The sequence below is a fragment of the Rhinolophus sinicus genome, linkage group LG04, assembly GCF_036562045.2.
Source record: "Rhinolophus sinicus isolate RSC01 linkage group LG04, ASM3656204v1, whole genome shotgun sequence".
In the NCBI taxonomy this organism is placed as follows: Eukaryota; Metazoa; Chordata; class Mammalia; order Chiroptera; family Rhinolophidae; genus Rhinolophus; species Rhinolophus sinicus.
In genome coordinates this window covers 60922142-60939028 of record NC_133754.1, presented here as the reverse complement: position 1 = coordinate 60939028, position 16887 = coordinate 60922142, and the positions used below count along the sequence as shown (strand labels likewise).

The 16887-nt window shown below is 40.8% G+C and overlaps 1 pseudogene; it reads left to right on the top strand.

The window, feature by feature from the left end:
- The first annotated feature begins 772 nt into the window (after positions 1–772).
- LOC109456096 (small nuclear ribonucleoprotein Sm D2) lies at positions 773–1185 on the top strand (annotated as a pseudogene).
- The last annotated feature ends 15702 nt before the right edge of the window (positions 1186–16887 follow it).

Here is a 16887-nt window from a genome sequence, read left to right as displayed (position 1 = left end):
AGGGAAAAAAATATGGCACCCCAGATGGTAGAACTGGCATAAACAAAAGTGTAGAGATTCCAGATTGGTATGGCTTCTTTAAGCTTCCTTGCCTACTTTGTTTAATATGTCAGGCACGTCGGAATAGGGGCCCACTGGCATATTTACTCACCATTCATAGCCTCAATCTTAGATGCCTAACTTCGTTCATTCACTGCTAGTTACATTCAGACTTACAGACTTGATGATACTCATTACATTTTGGTTCTCGTTTCTCATTTAAATTTGACAAAAGATAATACCTTCCTCCTGAAAAGGTTTCTCATTCCCAGGGCCAGCTATCCCACCACAAGCTTCCTTGAACAACAAACACCTTCTTTCCCCAATTCACTTGCCTCTAGAACCCTCATATACAGTCACCTTCTCCAAGGGTAACTTTCTCACCTGGTTCACCAACCTAAGAGAACCATGAGGAGCCCCCTCTGGAGACATTTGAAGGGGGTCTTTCCCCATGCAGCTTCCAAGAGGCTGTAGCACACCAGCAAGAACGATGGATCAAGAACTGTTAGAACTGTTGTCAGGCGTGCCGTTGTAAAGATGATGTAGCACGTGATTTGAGGGAGATGGAAAGATGCCTTCCTCCAAGAAAAAAAAATTATCCTTAAAACGTCATCATTAAACATGCAAGCTTTTTATCAAGGTTTTATCTCTCATTAAAATGAAAAGGCGTGAAGCAGAGGAAACAGGGACAAAACCAGGGTAATCCTAAACCGAAACCGCAGCCGCTACCACCATGAGCCTCCTCAACAAGCCCCAGAGTGAGATGTCCCCGGAGCAGCTGCAGAAGCGGGCGGAGGAGGAGTTTAGTGCGGGCCCACTCTCCGTACTCACGCACTCGGTCAAAACAACACCCAGGTGCTCATCAACTGTCGTAACAACAAGAAGCTCCTGGGCTGTGTGAAGGCCTTTGACCGGCACTGCAACATAGTGCTGGAGAATGTGAAGGAGATGTGGACCGAGGTCCCCAAGAGTGCAAGGGCAAGAAGTCCAAGCCAGTCAACAAGGACTGCTACAAGTCTAAGATGTGCCTGTGAGGGGACCCTCTCATCGCTGGCAAGTAGGGGCCGCCTCCCACCGTCAGAACTCGCTCCCCGGTCCTGCGAAGACCTGTGCACTGAGATGGGAATAAAAGTCCTGTGTTTTTTCTAAAAGAAAAAAATGGGGAAAAAAAGAAAAAAGAAAAGAAAAGGCCTCTGAAAGGGAATGTCCTGGTCAATTACACTTTGGGATGAACCCTTTCCTGAGAAGAATTTGCCCAAGGGGGAAAGCATGTGAGGACAATAGATGCTCTTGGGAAGAATGAGAGAAATATCTTTCTACTCTGCCCAAGTATGAGCAGTGTTTGGGGGAACAAGCCCTTTGATAAAGGGGAGGGATGGTCCCTTTGAGCAGCTTGTCTGGGGTGATGTCTCATGTGATGAGCATAACCACTGAAGTGCAATAGATTGGACCAGGATTCTTGAATGAAACTTTGAAACAAGGAACATTTTGCTTAAATGAGGGGAAAGAACTAAGAGCTAAGTGTCCTGCTAAGAGCTAAGTGTCCTGAAAGCTAGGCTGACCGGTCATAATTGTGATTACATGTTAAGTTAAAATAATAGACAGACCTCTAGAGAGTCAGAGCTGTGAGGTTCTTTGACAGGTCATCTTTTTCAGTGTCCTACTTTTGCAGATAGAAGCTTAAAGAGGGACATGATTTATCTAAGATCTTACAGGATGTGTCTGGTTCCCAGGCTCTTGACTTTTGGATGTGTTTACTTTTTGCCACACTGAGCTTCAGAACCAGAAAGCTGAACATTGAAAATACATCTTTCATTGTGTCTCTGTATATCTGAGTTCATTGAAATATGTTCTTCTTTAAAACATCAGCATCCCTCTATGAAATAAAGAATGTAGTCAATGATCCTCAAAAGCTGCAAAAACCATTAAGTGAAAGCTGAGAGTTTTATAATGAATGGATCAGGCAGATAACACCCAAGCCCCACTGACCAACATTAATATCATCAAAAGAGAGATAGCCAGATTTTACATGCCTCCCAATGTAAGGCAATAAAAGTACATGGTACCTTGACTAAGAAAAAGGAAAAAAAAGAAAAGAAAAAGAAAAAAGAACAGAAGACTCAAATTACTAAAATGAGAAATAACAGAAGAGACATTACTATCAACTTTACAGAAATAAAAAGGATTATAAGAGAATAATATAAACAACTGCATGCCAACAAAATGGACAATTTAGATGAAATGGTCAAATTCCTAGAAACACAAATTTGTACCAAAACTGACTCAAAAAGAAATGAAAAATCTGGATAGATCTGTAACAGGTGAGACAGTTGAACCAGTAAGCAAAACCTCCCAACAAAGAAAAACAAAAAACAAAAAAAAAACCACATGGCTTCACTGGTAAACTCTACTAAATATTTAAAGAAGAATTAATCCCAATTTTTCTCAAATTCTTCCAAAAACTGAAGAGAAAGAAACACTTCCTAATTTATCCTACGAAGCCAGCATTACTCTAAGCCAGATAAAAATACTACAGGAAAAGAAAACTATAGACCAATGTTTCTTGTGAATATATCTAGTGCAAAAAATCCTCAACAAAATACTAGCAAACTGAATTTAGCAGCATGTTAAAAGGATTATACACCATGTTAAGTAAGATTTATCCTAGGAACACAACATATGAAATCAATGTGATATGTGACATTAATGGAATGAATGGGGAAAAAAACACATGATCATTTCAATAGATAGAAAAAGGTAGAAATAGTTTGATGTCATAGAAACAATAGGTAGAAAAAGTTTGATGTCGACAAAATCCAACAATTTTTCATAATAAAAACACTCAAGCTAGAATAGAAGGGAACGTCCTCAGCATGACAAAGACCATATTTGAAAAACGCCATAATCAGTGGTGTAAGACTGAAAACTTTTCCCCTAAGTTCAGGAATGAGACAAGGATGCCCACTTTTGCCACTTCTATACAACATATTGTTAGAAGTCCTAGCAAGAGCAATTAGCCAATAAGTAAGTAAGTAAGTGAATAAATAAATAGCATCCAAAGTGGAAAGGTAAAACTATCTCTATTCACGGGGTGGCATGATCTTATATATAGAAAACCCTAAAGAATCCACACACCCCAAAAAAGTTAGAGCTAATAAATTCAGAAAAGTTGTAGGATAAATTAAAAAATCAGTTGTATTTTTATATACCACCACTGAACAATCCAAGAAGGAAATTGAGAAAAATAATTCCACTTACAATAGCATCAAAAAGAATAAAATATTTAGGAATAAATTTAACCAAGGAGACAGAAGACTTGTACAGTGAGAACTGTAAAACATTGCTGAAAGAAATGAAGGAAGCCCTAAATAAATGGAAAAATATCCCATGTTCCTGGATTGGAAGACAATATTGTTAAGATGATGATACTACCCAAAGCAATATACAGATTCATTGCTATCTATATCAAAAGATCAAAAACCCATCTTAAAATTTATATGAAATCTCAAGGGACCACAAATAGCCAAAACAACCTTGAAAAAGAACAAAGTTGGAGAACTCATACTTCTCAATTTCAAAACCTACTACAAAGCAACCATAATCAAAACAGCCTGGTACTGGATTAAAGATTAATATATAGTCTAATATAATAAAATTGAGATCCCAGAAATAAACCCTCACGTGGTCATTGATTGTCAAGAAGGGGAAACAATCTGGGGCGGCCGGATGGTTCAGTTGGTTAGAGTGTGAGCTCTGAACAACAGGGTTGCCAGTTGGATTTCCACATGGGCCAGTGAGCTGCGCCCTCCACAACTAGATTGAAGGACAACTACTTGTAGTTGATGGGCCCTGGAGAAACTCACTGTTCCCCAATAAAATTTAAAAAAAAAAGAAGAAGAAGAAGGGGACACAACCATTCTTGAGAAAGAACAGTCTCTTCAACAAATAGTCTTCAACAAATAATGATGGTGAAAATGGATATTTGCACATAAAAGCATGAAATTGTATGTCTACTTTAACATGTTAAAATCAAGCATTAATGGAGACCAGACTTGAAAATTTCCTAAGCAGACCAAACAAGTTTAGTCATACAGCAAAGCTTAATGTAGCTGATTTTGCAAAACAAGCAAAATTGATTTGACCTGTATCACTTCTTGCTTGCTTATGCCTCTGAGAATAATAAGTGAAATTTAAACTGTTCCCCCAAACTGATATGAGATAACTACTAACCAACTTGCTATCCTTTAAGACAGTTCTAATATTATAACCAATCACTGTGAAGAATAAACAATCTCTGCCTCCTCACTATATAAGCTGCTTTGTAACAATATGCCTCTGAGCCTCATTCCATGTTTGGTTTGAGAGCTCCCAGTTCACAAAACTGTCTTTTTGGTGTGTGCACAATAAACTTTTACTAATTACTACTTTGGTGATTCCTTGGTTTTACTTCTGCTATTTCTGAACTTTGACACACCATATACAAAAAATAACTGAAAATGGAACAAGGACCTAAGTTTAAGAAGTAAAACTACAAAACTTTTAAAAGAAAACATAAGGGCAAATCTTCATGACCTTAGATTTTGCAAGTTTTTTAAAATATGACACTAAATGCACAGCATCAAAAGGAAAAATAGATAAACTGGATAGATAAACATTTCACTTCATTAAAATGAAAAACTTTTGTGCATCAAAGAACACTATCAAGAGGGTGAAATGACAATCCTCAGTATAGGAGAAAATACTTGCAAATCATATATCTAATAAGGGTTTAAGATCTAGAATATATAAAGAACTCCTGCAACTCAACAACAAAAAGGCAAACAACCCAATTTAAAAATGGACAAAGGATTTGAATAGGTATTTCTCCAAAGAAGATATACAAACATCCAGTAAGAACATGAAAAGATGCTCAACATCATAAGTCATTAGGGAAATGCAAATCAAAACCACAATAAGATATGACTTCAAACCTACGAGGATGGTTATAGTTTTTAAACAAGTGCTGGAGAGGATGTCAAGAAGTTGGAGCTCTTGTGAATTGCTGGTAGAAATGTAAAGTGGTGCAGCCACTGTGGTAAACAATTTGGCCATTCCTCAAAAAGTTAAACATAGAATTACCATATGACCCAGTAATTCCACTCCGAGGTATGCACCCAAAAAGAATTGAAAACAGGGACAAATAGGGATTCAAAGAGATACTTGTATGCTAATGTTCATTGCAACATTATTCACAATGTTCAAAAGGTGTAAACAACCCAAGTGTCCATCGACAGATAAATAAAATGTGGTATAAACAGACAATGTAATATTATTCAGCCTGAAAAGAAATAAAGTTCTGATACATGCTACAACATGGATGAAACTTGAAAACAGTATGCTAAGGAAAGAAGCAAGATACAAAATGACAAATATGGTATGTTTCCATTTATATAAAATACCCAGAATAGGTCAATTCATTGAGATAGAAAGTAGATTTGAAATTACCAGGGGCTAAGGGGAGCAGGGGGGAGAGTTATTGCTTCGTGGACACAGAATTTCTATTTGGAGTGATGAAAACATTTTAGAAATAGATAATGGTAATGATTGCACAACATTGTGAATGTAATTTATGCCACTGAGTTGTACATCTAAAAGTGGTTAAAATGGTAAATTTTATCATGTTTTACCACAATAAAAACATCATACAAAACTGAATAAAAAATATGAGACAATCCAAGAAATTATAAATGAAACAAGATTGGCCATGTATTGACCATTCTGGAAGATGGGTGATGGGTAGTTTGAAGGGGAAATAGTCTCTCTATTTTTGTGGGTGTTTGAAATGGTCCATAATATACAGTGAAAATGAAAACACTAACTAGAAAGATACATGCACCTTCATGTTCATTGCAACACTATTTACAATAGTCAAGATATGGAAACAAACTAAGTGTCCACTGATGGATGAATGGATAAAGAAATAGTGGTATACAAGGTCAGACAATTAAGTTCGTGAATTCATCCTAGAAAAAGTGCTACATATGTTATTGCTGAATATCACTATGGTCACCTTTGCAGTACTCCCCTTGGGAAGCTATGCACCGACGCCAGTGCCTAGTCCAACCTTCAAAGCAGTTTTGGAACTCTTTCTCTGGAATGGCCATCAGAGCTGTCATCATATTACCCTTGATGTCCTGAATGTCATCAAAATGTCTTCCTTTCAATATTTCCTTTAACTTTGGGTAAAGAAAGAAGTCATTGGGGGCCAGATCAGGTGAGTAGGGAGGGTGTTCCAATACAGTTACTTGTTTACTGGCTAAAAACTCCCTCACAGACAGTGCCATGTGAGCTGGTGCATTGTCGTGATGCAAGAGCCATGAATTGTTGGCAAAAAGTTCAGGTCGACTAACTTTTTCACGCAGTCTTTTCAGCACTTCCAAATAGTAAACTTGGTTAACTGTTTGTCCAGTTGGTATAAATTCCTAATGAATAATCTCTCTGATATCAAAAAAGGTTAACAACAGCATTGCAACAAGTTCATGAACTTAATTGTCCAACCTCGTAGTTTTTATATTTTAAATCAAAAGACCTACAGTTGACAATAATGTACTATACACTTAAAATTTGTTAAGAGGATGGATTTCATGATGTGTTCTTACCACAATAATTTAAAAACATCAAAAGATAGTATTTCATGACACATGAAAATAATGAAATTTAAATTTAAGTGTTCCTACATAATAAAGTTTGATTGGAACACAGCTACATTCAAACTTAGGGCTGCTTTCACGCCACAGCTGTAGAGGCAGAGGCAGAACTTGTGGCCAAACATCCTCATAGGCTTGGAGGCCAAACATCCTCATAGGTTTGGAGGTCCCAAGACTGACCTGAACCCATGAGACTAACCTGCTAATTGAATCAGGGCTGTGTACAGAATGTTAAACCTTTTATAGCTATGTTAGTGTTTATATGCTAAACTCATTGTAGACCAGTGGGAGACCTGTCTGAGGTTGGCCATCCCTTCCAGAGAAATCCAGGTCAGTTGGGGGCCTCCTGAAGAGTCTCTGGGTTCTGTGTAATGAGTCAAATTTGCCCAAGTTCCTTAGAGCCATTGCAACCAAAACCTTTGAAAGGTCTGGGTCTAAACAGTCCACCTGGAGTCTTTGAGGCAGCCAGCAATGCTCCACCTCTGCCCTTTGCTATTGCAAACAGACTAGAATGAGTGCAACCTGAGGAATTCAGCAAGTCTAATGGATAGGTGCAGGTTTTTGGCTTGCTTCCAAACCCCTCCATCCTGTTTGCACCCTTCCCCCCTCCCCCGCTTGTCTTAAGTACATTAAAAAGAAAAAAAAGAGGGCAAGAAACAGAAATGTCCCTCCTGACAGCCCCACTGCCTTTCCTCACGCCTTCCCAAATTTCATGCTAGCAGACAACTGCGTCCAGCCTCTGCCCTACTAGAAAAGTTTTCTCCAGGGACCATCCCTTCTCTCTGTTCCCTCAGTTCCCCCAAGGGTGAAGGAGGAGGCCTGAGAGTAGAAAGGGAGTGTTAGATAGAGTTGTGAGCTGTGCCCCCCACTTTAATGAGCCACTGAGTACTGCAACAGGAAATGCCAGCAGGATGGGGCCCTGGTCATCTCACTGGCTCCAACGCAGAGCTTGGCTGGGGGAGGGAGGGCTATCCTGATGTCATCACTATTCAAGAAGCCTTGGGCTCTTCCTGTCCAGCTCTGGGTAACGGGCTCAGCAGCTGGTGCTGGGAAGAGACAAAGCCCCTGAGGTCTCAAACTGGGATGCTGAGTTGCTGATGCTCTCTGGAGACAGGATGCCTGGGAGGACCCAGGAGGTCCTGAGAAGAGTAGGACAAGGATATTCATCTCAGTCTGTTCCATATACAAAATAACGAAATACCCACTGGATACTGAACACCTTTCTGGGCCTGCTGAGATACGCAAAAAAGTAGAAGATATAATAATGCCCTCACTAAGCCCCACGTTATTATAGATTATTGAAAACATGTCTAAAAAATAAGAATACTCACCAGCTCGCATGTTAATGAAGGCAAAATAATTTGATGCAATTCAAGTAGGGTAAATGCAGAGAGGCGAGTTACATAGAGGAGCTAATCCGGGGAAACTTAAAGGAAGTTTTGAGTTTTGAACTATTTGCTGATAGATGAGGAGGCAAAGGTGTGTATATATGAAGTTTATGATTAGAGGAATAAGTTACATCCCTGAAGAGAGAAAAAAAATGTTACCTGGAGAAAGAAGAACACAAGTGAAAAATCTTCAAACCAAAGATAACCCTACCTCTTTGCAACAAGAAATGTCAAGCTTGAGGTGATGAAAGACTCACCATAATTAATCAGCATGGTGGTATAATAGAATGTTCTAGTTTGACAAAACCAAAAACTCTTTATTACTTGAATAAGTACAATATCATGCTCATTAAAAATCCTGGGATAATTTTATATTTGCCCCAAGATATATTATGGATATCCTGGAAGTTATTTTGTTAAATAAATTCCTCAGAGGACAGGAGGTTCCTACAACATGTAGGACTAGGCTAATGGGAACAAGTACCCTGATCTTACAAATATATAAATGTGGATAAACCATAACATTCTCTCTCTCTCTCTCTCTACACACACACACACACACACACACACACACACACACACACACACACACACACACACCAAGGTTTTAAAAAAAAAAAAAGGAAGGGAAATCCTCATGTTTTAGAAATAAAGAGGGAACTCAGCCAGAGAAAGCTGTCACATGAGCCTGATGTGGCAGTCAGGGAGGGGATGAGGGCTGGGCTTGTCCAGGTCGGAACTGAGACCCTTGTGTAAAGCTGCCCAAAAGAAATTCAAAAAACTTCTTCCCTCCAGTCTAGAGAAATAGGGGGGAAAACGAAGTCTTCTGTAAGAAACTACCAACCCAGGTCTATGCTGTGTGGATCTAAATTTCCACTACCTCTCCCATGATATAAGAATTCTAGGCCAAGAAATCAACATAACAGTTTATCCAGGCTTTGTTCAACCCTAGAGCCACAGCAAAAGGAAATGCAAAATGGCTTTATTTCTAAAACATTCTCATTGAAAATAAAACAGTCCTAGCTAAAGATGAGGACATAATAAAAACTTGGAAATCACAAGAAGAAATGAACCATGTGAAGAAGGCTAAGTTGACATAGGTGAATCAGCATCCAAAGAATTAGAAATAACAGAATAATCTGAAAGACACTACAAAAAAGCAAGCAAGTGTAAAGTTACTAAACAGATAACAGAACAGAGCATGGAATGAAAAAAATAGGACAGTTTTAGAAGGGAACAGACAAATTTGGAAAAGACCCCAACAGAATATCTAGAAAGAAAGAATCACTAAAATTCTTGATTTCTCCTTTGTGCGTGACTTGTTCTAGGCAGTTCCAATTTTAATCCTGCTTCCTAATCTAATTTTGGAGCAGATTCCATATCTCTCCTTTCTCCTATTAAAATGAGAGTTCACAGAAGGCAAAACTTGCTAAAAGTTTTTGTCATAAATGGATGTTGGATTTTGCCAAATGCTCTTTCTGTACCAGCTTATGATTTTTATTCTTAGCCCATTGATATGGTGAACTTTTGAAAATATCTACACTTTATTGACCACTTGATACGATAGGCTTTTGTATATTGAGTCAGACTATCTAGAATAAATCCTACTTAGTCATGGTACGTAATTCTTTTTCTATTATATTTAGAATTACGGATTTAATTTGCTAATACTTCATTGAGGATTTTGCATCTAAGTTCATGAGAGATATTGGTATATAGTTTTGGTTTTTTTAGTATTGTCTTTGTCTGGTTTGGGTATCAAGATAATATGGCCTTATAAAATGAGTTGGGAAGTACTCTCTGTTTTCTGGAAGAGGTTGTATAAATTGGTGTTCATTCTTCTTTAAGTGTTTGAAAGAATTCTCCAGCAAAACTGTCTGAAACTGACGATTTCTCTTTGGGAAGAGAATCTGTTTTATCTTGATCTCAACCTCTTTGTCCACAGAAGTCACAAAATCTTTAAAGACTTTGGCCAAGTTATTGAATCTAGAATTGCGTAGAAGACATTGGAAATCATCAAGTCCTACATCCATCACCACGTGTGAAGAATCTGAGACCTCAGGGTGAGAGAAATGACTTTCCCAAAGTCACAGAGCTAGTTAGCAGCAGAAACGGAAAGAGCCTGTGGTTCAGGATGCTCAGTCCAGCTTTCGTTGCTGCTGAAGCAAAAAAGATGGTAATGGCTCAAGGAGTGAAGACTTTCAACTTTTCAGACACCCTCACATTCATTGCCCACTTGCTCTCTCATAGGAGGAAATAAATGCTTCCCTGTGTATAAGCCACCAATAAGAAGGTCCCCCAAGTCTCTTCTAGTGTAAAGTTAGCACTAGAAGGGGCAAAGGGGAGAAGCGTTGGCAACCCAGGAAGAAGAGGCAGAGAGGCAAAGTAAAAATGGCAAACCAAAAGCTCTTTGGCAACCAAAATCTCCCAAGTAAGAAACAACCAACCACAGGAACCAGCGCCCTCTGTTGGTCTGAGAAACACTTGGATGAGCATCTGTGCCAAAGGGGAACAGAAACGGTGGGCACCTCTCCCAATGGAGTCAGCAAACAGTGTGGTTAAGTCTTCCAGCTCACACAGCCACTGTTTTCCTTATGGTCCCAGCTGAAGGCCATTTTCTAAATTGCAGGTAAGAAGGCAAAAGAAAGGAGTGGGTAGATTACCCTCCACGCTGATATAATGCAACATTCCCACAGCTGGATCCCCACCACTGCTTGCATTTTTGTCCAGTAGAAACTTCTGGCTGTCCAACAAGATAGCGACCAGTCATATGTAGGTACTGAGCCCTGGAAATGTGAATAGTGCAACTAAGGAACTAAATTTTTCATCTTATTTAATTGAATTAATTTAAATGTAAATAGTGATATGCATTTAGTGGCTACTGTAATGGACAGCACAGAACTAGGGGAACCCCTGGAAGTGGTAAATGCACTCATGAACAAACCTAAAAAGCAGATGAAAATCAGAAGCACAATCTACAACAGAGGAAAGAAGCACTAAGACACAATGGCAAGTCACTTAAAATTGAATTGAAAACCTCACTTCTCAAATTTTTACCAATATTACACAATGCTCTGGTTTTGTTTTAGTTGGGCTGTCAGCATACTAGTTTTAAATTTTTCATTTTTGGCAATACAAAAGAAGGAGCAAGTAATATGCTTCAGGGATTCAGATGCAAGTTACTACATAACCAGGTATCAAGTTAGTTCAGAGAAAAAAACATTACAAGGATTCGGTTTGTTTTGTTCACTGCTATTTTCCCAGTGCCTAGAATATCCCCTTGGCAAGGAACATTTTCAGTAAAACTTTGTTGAGTGAACGAAAGGACAGAAGGACTGTCAAAAGAACTGGTTTTATTAAAAACAAAAATTTACGGGGCAAAACCTATAGGCTCAGCGGGAAGACCACTAGAGGGCGCTCCAGCCCAGTAGCTAACAGGCTGGGCACCAACGAGGGTAAATCACTCTTGCCCCACCATGGGAGAAACTTTGGGTTCCACTACCACTTCCCACGCTCTAGGGTGGCTTGAGAGAGTAAACCCCAGCCACCCCTCCCAACACAACCCCATGTCTTTCTATCCTTTTTATTTGTTCGTATGTTTTCTCATGTGTAAAAGCCAACCCTCTGACCCAGGGGTTAGTATTGCAGTCTATCTATGAGCAGTGCAAGGTCCCCAGCACGCTGGAACACGTAATAAATGTAACATTTTGCGTCTTAAATAAAGGAAATGGAGAGTCACAGGCAGAAGCCCAGCTCTGGGAATCAGGAGGCAGGCTTCGACACAGTACTTTATATTCACTATAAATGCACCATGGTCCCAAACATTGTGCTATAAGTTTTACATAAGTAAATCGCATTACCTCCATTTTACAAGTGACAAAATTGAATTTCAGAGTGATTGGCACATATCATAAGTGGATTTTGAACCCAGGACGTTTTGTCTACAAAACCCATGGAATTAACACTATACATCAGCTTTGAATTCAAATACGACACTACTGAGAGCATTGCATTCTGTGAGAGCCAGTGAGGCTAGAAAACTGAATGTTGGGGTTCAATTGGAGTCAGGGGAAGGGAAAGAGAAGGCAATTAATTACATCGAAGTCCTTCTTGGGGGCTTGGGAGAGGGCACTGTCACCACCCAAAAGAGAAGGATGGACCCACCCTAGACAAAAGTCTCCAAGGTTCCTATCTGCTATGGACTGAATGTTTGTATCTGCCCCCAAATTCACATGTGATGGTAATCCCCAATAAGATGGTATTTGGAGGTGGGGCCTTTGGGAGGTAATTAGGTTTAGATGAGGTCATGAGGGTAGAGCCCCATGATAGGATTGGTGTCCTTATAAGAAGAGAGAGCAGAGCCCTCTTTTTCCACCGTGTGAGGACACCACGAGAATTAACCTCTGCAACCTAGGTTCTCACCAGGAACCAAATCCACCACCATTTGATCTTGGACTTCCCAGCCTCCAGAACCGAGAAATCAATGTCTGTTGTATAAGCCACCAGTCTGTGGGATTTTGTTACAGCAGACCAAGCAGACTAAGATACCATCCTTGCCTTCACTGTATCCTTTTCTCTTCTTTGGGATGACTTTCTCCCTCTCTTCTCATTAAAACCTGCTCTCAGATAAAGATCCCACCTATTTCACAAGCTCCTGGGCGAAGCACCCCGAAGTTTGGGAATAACTGGGGTGATGAAATGTATGGACTTTGGACTAAGCAGGTTATAAAAATATTTAAATTGGGGCTTTGAGAATTGGCAAGCTAGCCCTGCACCCCCACTCCTCATTTTCCTCGTGTGTGAAATGCAGCTAATAATACTTGTCTTACAAGGTTGTGGTGTGATTTAAGTGATTGTGTCCATCAAACCTCTTGCACATGGTGCAGGCACAGAGGAGAGACTCAGGAAGTGCTCATTTTCTTTCTTTCTTACTTGTAGGTCATGAATGCCAAGGACAGTTTACAATTAGCCAAACCTTTTAGCTCAAAAAAAAAAAAAAAAAACTGAAATGGGAGAATTTCAGGCATCAACTTTGGGGGGGGGGAGAACATTTGGGGACTGACGACCTTGACTTGACTCCTCACCTTGTGCATAAAGAAATTGTGGACATGGGTCACAGCCCTCACCCCAAAGCAAGAAGAACGTGTTGTGAGAACGTGTGCAGATCTGCTCAGGACCAGGATTTGTTCTGGACTGTTTCACACCCCCACCCCATCCTGTTTTTCCTCTATGCCACTGTGCTGGAATCTTCTATTGCGCCTTTAGATTCACTCTCCACCCTTTTCCGCCCTCTTCTGTGCCCCAGGAAGTTGGCCTATAGGGCAGCATCAATGGGATGCCTTGTCCTTTGTCCTCTAGCTGGATTAAACCACCAGGGAGCTAGGCGGGAGAGCAGAGGGCAGAAGTCCAGCGAGGAGTGAGTTTCTATTTCCTGGCTTCCTCCCTGTGCAGACCAGGACTAGAGGTGACAACTCCGTACGTGCGTTTCCACACCTCTCTCTCTCTCTCTCTCTCTCTCTCTCTCTCTCTGGAGTCCAGTAACAACCCTTCCCCTTTTATTCTTCATGCCGGTCTCTGCTCCAGGTACCACTGTTTCCCTACGTCCTTCCCACATCATTGTAAATTATCCCTTTAGCAAACCTCCTCAAATTATCCAATTTGAATGACCCTGACTGACCATCCAGGGAGGCTGGTTAGGTCCAAGTAGCTGGTCTCCTGCTGGTCCCTGGTGACCACAGTGCCACTGTTTTTCAATCGCCACCAAAAGCTCTCTTTGCTGTGTCACTCTCCCGGCCAACACACAATACCTTCTAAGCATGAGTGGCCAGCCACATCTTAGGTGGATGCATCCAGGGCCATTCACGGAAGGGCAACCCCAGGTAAATCACCTTGTGGGCACTCCATCCACTCTCCAGCACCATTGTCTTGTTCCCACAATGGGAAGAAGAGGATTCATGAGGAATTAAGCCTAAGAACATGCTCTTGAGGTCTAGGTAAATATTGCAGACACTGCTCTAAGCCACTAAAATTTTTTACAAACCCTTGAACCCAGGAACCATATTAAAACGTTGAATCCACCATTGGGAATCCTGCATGTTAGCTTGTGTGTCCTGTCGCTATGGCCCTATCATCTTTAGAGACTCCTATGTATGATAAGGGCTTCCTATACTTTGTGCCCCAGATCAAGATTAAATCATTTTAAAATAAAATTTAAAAAAAATAGGCAGATTCTCCATTGACTAGAGAATAACACTATGGATGAAAAGAAAGAGCTCTTACTGTGAGAAATAGCCTTGTCACTGAGTTTATGGGAAGCAAAGCAGAACTGAGAGTCAGGGCGTCACCACTGGTGAGCACCAAGGGGCTGAATATTGGGAGCCAAAAGGCACAGCATGGAGGTGTTCCTCAGCGACAGCTCGGGTTTGCAAGCAGGGCTAAGCAGAAAGACAAAATGGGGGGGGGGGGAGAGAGAGAGAAGACAAACATGTTAACCAGGATGAGGATGGACAAGGCCCACGAGGCCACTCACCAAGCCCACCAGGCCCCTCCAGGCTTGCTCAGGGCTAGTCTTCATTCCAATCATATCGATTAACCTCAAAAAGCATTTCCTACCAGAAAGACCGGGCCTGTGTGCCTGTCAGTGAAAGAGAGCACGACTGCATGCAGGGATACTGCAAATCCATCTGCAATGGAAACAGAGCTCCAGAAGAAAGGCTGAATCGTATGCAGGGCAGGAAGTATAGAAGAAGAGCCCAGGATCCCTTACCATACAAGAAAGTACAGGAACCTCCAAAGTCCCCTGGGGCATGGTGACAGGACATGCTAGCTAATGTGAAGGACTCCCAATGTTGAAGGGGGAACATTTTCAGCATCAAATAACGTTAGGAAAGGATCATTAGTAAAACAAACATGCCAGGTCCCTTCTCTGGCACTACTTCCCCTACTCCCTAATAACCCCTCCCTAGCCTAAGGGGCTTTGGAAGTCAGTCTCTACTGCACTATGACTCAGTGAATCCGGAAGCATCTCTCACTCTTACAGCTCCTGCTGCTCCCTCCCCAGGCAGCCACTCCTGGGGACCCTCTCTTGGCACTTCTTCCCACTGCTCCAGTTCAACAGATCTGTGTTGAGACAAACCCTAGGGAAGGGCCAGGGCCTGCTTAGGGCTGTTCTTTGTTTCCATTGATATTTTTTGTTAACTTCACAAAGCATTTCATACCAGAAGGCCTATGTGCCTGGTTGGCTATCCAGAAAAATTCTACTTAAAATCAGTCCCTTGTCCCTCCCTTCCTAGAGGTCAAGTAGAGCAAGATGGGATGGAAAGTGTTCTCCACTGTGTCCCACTCCTTATCTTTCTTCTCGAAAACATCACTTGCCACATTCTGCTTTATTTTGACCTCCAGCTAGAAGTGCCAAAACAGTCATAAGCTAATAGATTTAAAAGACCTTCGAAGGGAAGACAGAAATAAACATGCTTGGCTTTGGGCAGCTGAGCACCCAGATGTATTATCAATAGCCTCTCTAAGGTAAGGGCTGTCAAGAGTGAGAATGAGTAAATACATGCCACTGGTGCCACCAGCTATCTTTTTAAAAGACAACTCTCATCATGCCCTATAGAAATTGATACTTGATTATAAAACTTGATATGAATGAGTCCCTTCTCTATAAAGAGGTAGAAACCATCAAAGGTGAAATGGCTGGACAGGAAACAGAATTCAGCAGTGAGTTTGTCAAAGAGAAAAAATGTCACTGCTGAGGGTTCTCAGAGATCTTAAAAGCCACCCCCCATCCCCCCTCTCTGACAGATAATGAAACAGACCTATAAAGGGGAAGGGACTTGTCCAAGGCTGAACAGCTATTTAGTGGCAGCACTGGGGCTAAACCCACACCCCTCAGCCCAGGCCAGTGCTTCTCCTATATCCACGAGGGTCCCCAGGTCTAGTCAGCCCTCAGCCCTCTGGCTCCTCTAAAGCACTTAGACTTCCCTCATCAGCCCTCCACAGCCCTATGAGCAGAGGTCATCGCAAGCCCCTTCCCTTCTCAGCTAACCAAACACGCAAGTCTAATGAGGCACCAGACGAAACCCCCTTTTAGGACAGTTCCTCCCAAGGGGGGAGAATGGGCGCTTTGTTTTCTAGTGTGATGAGAAAAGGGTTGGCCTGGAAGGGAGTGAGACTGGGTTCCAGTCCTGCCTCGAGCATTTCACTGCTGTGTGTTCTTGGATAAAACTCTGATCCTCAGGATTTTTTGTTTTTGTTTATTTTTCAATAAGATGGAGGTGAATATGGTTCTGGATGATTTATAAGGTACCTGGCTATATCTAAAATTTGATGATTCCATAGCTTTTTGGGAGGAAGTTTCTGAGAAAAACTTTAAGATTGCTTTCATACCACCTCATCTTACAGCAGGGCTATCCAATAGAAATTATATATATATATATATATATATATATATATATATATATATATATATATATATATATTTCTTATAGTCCCACTAAAAAAGTAAAAAGAAACAGGTGAAATTAATTTTAATAATAGATTTCATTTCATCCAATATATTCAAAATATTATTTCAATATGTAACTAATATAAAACAAATTATTAAGATATTTTACATTACTTTTTCACACTGAATCTTTGAAATCTAGTGTGATTTTAAACTTATGAATATGGACTAGCCGTATTTCAAGTGCTTCACAGGCATGTGTGGCCAGTGGCTACCTTGCTAGACAGTGAAGGCCTAGAGTTTAACTCAGGAGTGACCTATCTCAGGC